The sequence below is a fragment of the Apis dorsata genome, unplaced genomic scaffold (genome assembly GCF_000469605.1).
Source record: "Apis dorsata unplaced genomic scaffold, Apis dorsata 1.3 scaffold_99, whole genome shotgun sequence".
Lineage (NCBI taxonomy): Eukaryota > Metazoa > Arthropoda > Insecta > Hymenoptera > Apidae > Apis > Apis dorsata.
In genome coordinates, this window is record NW_006263397.1 from 1,833,174 (window position 1) to 1,838,345 (window position 5,172).

General features: G+C 30.0%; 1 protein-coding gene and 1 non-coding gene across 3 annotated transcripts in view; one reads left to right on the forward strand and one right to left on the reverse strand.

Annotated features, from left to right (window-relative positions):
• Positions 1–5,172, reverse strand: part of LOC102678389 (sestrin homolog) — a 140,092-nt gene that overhangs the window by 39,035 nt on the left and 95,885 nt on the right. The window lies entirely within an intron of this gene.
• On the forward strand, positions 345–417 carry Trnaa-agc. The gene has a single exon. It is a non-coding gene; the product is annotated as a tRNA-Ala (tRNA).

Sequence of the window (5,172 nt, forward strand, 5' to 3'; positions counted from 1 at the left end):
CATATCGCACAGTAAAATAATCACGCAACTCGCGCAATTAATAACGTTTAATAAACGCATTTAAGTGCAACGATCTGACACACATAAAAGATGATTCAACAATGACTAACTCAGAAAAAAGGAAAAAGAGAGAGAGAGAGAGAAAGAGATTAACGATAAACGAATTTCAACGAGGGATAATAGCTCGATTCTTACGTGTAATCTGTTGCAACCGGTTCGTTTAATTAACCGGCTGTCAATTAAAGCTCGAGAATCAGTGAAAAATCAATTAAAAAAAAAAAGGAAAAAAAATTGGGCCGCGTTATCGCTCCGGAAGTTTCGCGGAATTCCAATCTTTCTTATCAGGGGGCGTAGCTCAGATGGTAGAGCGCTCGCTTAGCATGCGAGAGGTACCGGGATCGATGCCCGGCGCCTCCAAGTTGGTTTTTTTTTTTTCCTTTTTTTCTCAAAATTATCGAACGAGACGAGTCATCCTTTGCAATTTCTGCAAATTGTTGCTCCAAGCGTTTATTAAATTTTGTTTTTTAAATGCACGGTAAAAGCTTATATAAGTAATTGATAAGGAGAGAAGAGACTCTAGATAAGAAATTTTTTAAAATATAATGGAACAACAAGAGGTCAGCATTCCGTTTTATTTAATATCTAAGAAATGTTTATAGATGATTTTTAATAAATGAAAAATTAAATAAATCAAACCTTATGGATTTTATCATTTCTTCTATTAATTCCAACTGTTATTGATTCCATGATATTATTTCTCAATATCGGATCATCTTACATTTATATTTACTGAAGTTTTAAATCTCTTGAGAAGAGATATTATGTTTACATTCGTATTATTTAATAAATGAATTTCATTTCGTCATCAGAGAAGAAAATAAACACTTTATATGCTTATATACATAAGAAATGTACTGTTCATGTGACACAAACTGCTCTTTACTATTACATATTATATCTTCGAACTTCGACCAATTCGTTTATTTTATTCATTTTTGTTTCTACCTTTGATAATTTATAGGTAATTTATTTATATTATACGGCAATAATTTTTCGTTATTGTTTTCTATTCTATCACGTACGTTATATGAATCGATTACATATCTACTTATCTTTTTATAAATTAGATATCTGTATTGAATTAAATTAAATATCGAATTGAATTAAATAAAAAAAATACAATATTGATCACGAATCAATATTACAAATCGGATAAAAGGCACAGCTACTCACTTACAATAATATATCAATTACATTAGAGTAATAAATTGAAACTCAATGTCAGCGAGGAAGGAAAAGTCGAACTGTTTGAACACGTTTTCTACTATGTGCCCTAATGAATAGGAGACGTATCGAACATTTGTCACACACGAAGATCGTATTTCATTATTGACAAACGTTCCATGCTCCCGTATCTACGATCTAATAGTTTGACAAGTACTTACTGACAACCACCTACAACACGACGATATTTGAGAAACGTGTCTAATTTAGCTTCTTACTTACCAAAAATATACAATAAAAACCTCTGTTATACGAGTTCTTCTTGCCGTGAAAATATACGATGGATACACATCAACTGTGAGCAATTTGAGAATGTTAAAAGTGCAACTAGATGATATTACAGAACGTGTTTTCAATGTGATGAAATGTTTGTTCGATTAATCAATAAATATACAAATAGCAATGAAGACGTACCTTAATATTCTTTTTTAGATATTCAAGATTCCCCCTCCTCTCAAAAGAAGTGATTGAAGAATGCAAGACACGCAAGAGAATATATACCAAATGATAAATTGTCGTTGAAATCGTTTTATTTTAATAATTGAATTCGAAAATTTCAAACCGAAATTCACTTTAATTCTATTATTTCCAATCTCTTATTATTAATATTTATACATTTTTTAAACGACACATCAAGAAAATAATCACTCTATTATCTGATAATTCTTTATCCACGTCTCCCGATTAGTTTAGATAACCGAGGTCATATTTGCGAAAAATATCTGCTGCAACGATTAAACAAGTAAAACTAGCTACCAATAACGCGTCATCTATGACAACACAAAAAGTGTCGCATCTGTGTATGCACAGGAACCATGAAATGTCTACACAGATAACGTCGAATTTTCAACATGTCAACAACAAGGATGATAAGAACGATGGCCTATTATCGTCCAACGCGACAATCATCGTTCCGAGAGATACTGATACAAAGTTGAATTGGACAATGCACGACGAACAATGCGTGAATATTGTTGTTTGTCCCTCGAATCAATCCGATTTTGAAAAGTGGCAAGTAGCAAATGATTGGTCTGCGATGCGTTATCGAACAGCTGGGGTACAAAGATTTTCTTTAATGGTTAACGCACACGGATCTGCCTTCTCAAACGCACGACCGTTCTTCCTTCACTGAGAAAAACAATGCAGTGACGCAAAACGTGTATCGTTATTTCGTTCGATATTGTTACAATTATCACGTTGGGGAAAAATTTAAATTTTTATATCGATTTGCAGTCTCGCGATATAATTCGAAATATTTTTCGAGAAATATATATTTTGGATTAATTGGAATCGATGAGGAGATCGAGAGGTATTTTCGATAAGTTATCCAAATTTATAATTTTATTTTTATTTTTCGAATGCTATTTAATTGAACCTTGGACTTTATTTAGAGAGATTGCAAGTAATCCTATGTTTACCCAGGTAATGGTTTAATCTTAACTTAATTTGTAATACGTGGTGATAAAAATATACAACCTGATAAATTATGTATGAAAAAATATTTTGAATCAATGATAATTTTAAAAGCTTTATTAAAAAAAAGAAAAAGATTTTCAAGCACCGGTTTAATTAATTATTATAATTATTTATAGTATGTACGATATATTATAACATCATTGATTGGAAAAAAATTTGGAAGAGCTTTCGAAACGATAACATTTGACTTTTTTCATGTCTTATTAATAAATATGATTTCACTATCATTTTCAATAGCTTTATAATTTTCCATTGCATCGAAAGAGATACTTATTTTTGAGCTCGTTTCTTAATTCTAGTTAATGGATAATTAAGAACGTATAATAAAAAAAATTGCAAGTGACAAATTTAATTTTTGAAATTCTTTGAAACCGTAATACTTTGATCACTTCTATATAAAAATGATAAAGATATTGTATAGCTATACACACTTTCCTTCACATATCTTAATATCTTCTGAACAAACATGCACAATTGAATTCACTCGAGTGAAAATTTAAAAGCTAATAACAATAACATTTTTGACAATAAAACGTGTACTCCTCAAAGAATTAATCACGAAAGACGTGAAAAATAAGAGTAACATCGGACGTGCATATATGCAGCCGTACTTTGCTCGAGATATGATGGAAACGTGAATATGGAACAAATTATATGCATTGTCGCATAAAGTGACGTATAACTAGATTAAATCTTCTCTCGACCGATAAACAATCCTAATAATAATAAATATCCTTTGGAAAAATAATTAAAAGCCTATCGAAAAATAAAATTTTTAGAACCCTAAAGAAAAAAGGATACAGATATTTTTTTGGTGATTGAGAACAGATTCGATAATTTACCGTTTTCTTTTTATAATTTGTGCTCCAAATTTAAAAATTCCCTCAAATAACTAAACTAAACTGTAACTAAAGAATATTTTTACGAAATATTTTCCTTTCTAAGTCAAAGAATTTATTTGCATCCCTTCCTTCTTTCCTCTCCTCCTTAATTACAGAATACGGCTGAAACAATCGATATTGGTATTGCCAATTCATCATCGTGATTCCAACGCGGCAGAATTTTGCAATAATGCACGGATCTGATAAAGTACTACAGATATCCATGTCATCCCAACACGTCTCATTTCAATTTAACGAAAACATCGGGCAGAACATTATCGAAACCGTTGAATACGAGAATTGTATTATCTGCAAGTATCTCTGTTCAACAATGAGAATAAATCAATAATAGAAAATTCACGTGTTTCTTATTGGCCGAGTGACATATCGATTACCAATCGAAACGATCCAACACATCTCTGCTCCATCTTATTTTTAATAATTTCCCTCGCCAGTCGTTGATAGAATATTCCAATACTTTTTGAAAAATATATATATGAAAGTTTATTACTTTTATTATGAAAAAAATCAATTGAAATAGAAAATTGAAAGGAAACAAATACTCCAGATCGTGATTATATACCGAAATCAAAAAAATTATATCTATATACCCTATCTTGATTCTCAACTTTGAAAAATTCTCGATTATTTTGCTCGTTGATGATGATGAGATAAACGTGATCGAAGCTTAATAATAATTTCATGCCAAATTTTTCGAAACGTCACCAACGATTTAGAAAATTATTTTAATTAAATTTGGAATGGATTAAAGAAAATAAAAGTTTCTCGAGAATTTACTCGCTTAGAGATACTGAAAAATCAAAATAATTTTTCAATATTAATTGAACGCATGATCTCGATGATTAAAATACAAATCAAATAACGAAGTTAAAGATGAAGATATTCCAAGAAGAATATTGCCATAGGTCATCTAACGTTATGAATGACTACTACTCGGAACCAAACACGCCCCAACTCTTAATCGGTCGAACTTTGGCCGAAGTACCAGAAAGATTAATGTTACCCTTCATCCGTAATTGCGTCGTGTTCTCTACACTTACTCTTGTTCACAATAAGTTAATCTATCAATTTAACCGAGAATCAAACAGGGAATATCGACAATTCATTGGGGAAAAAAAAATCAATCCATCTCTTAAAAATGATTTTGAATATTTTAATGAATACGAGAACAAGAGGGTTAAAAAAACACTTATATTTCATTTGAAAAGCTGAATGATAAACGTAGAAGGATAATCTAATAAAAATCTTGTTCTATATCTGAGTTGTTTTTAATAAAGAGCTACCTATAATATATATATATATAATTAATTACTTATTATAGATAATTGAATTATGACAACAATTAGCTACATAAAATAATTTTTCTATCTATAATAAAAATTAATATATTGATTTCGTTGAAAGCCAATTTGATTCGATGAGCAATGATATCATCGAATGAATGTGTTTTCAATTATTCCAATAGAAGTGAAATAGCCTATATGATTAAAAAAAAAAAAAAAAAAAAAAA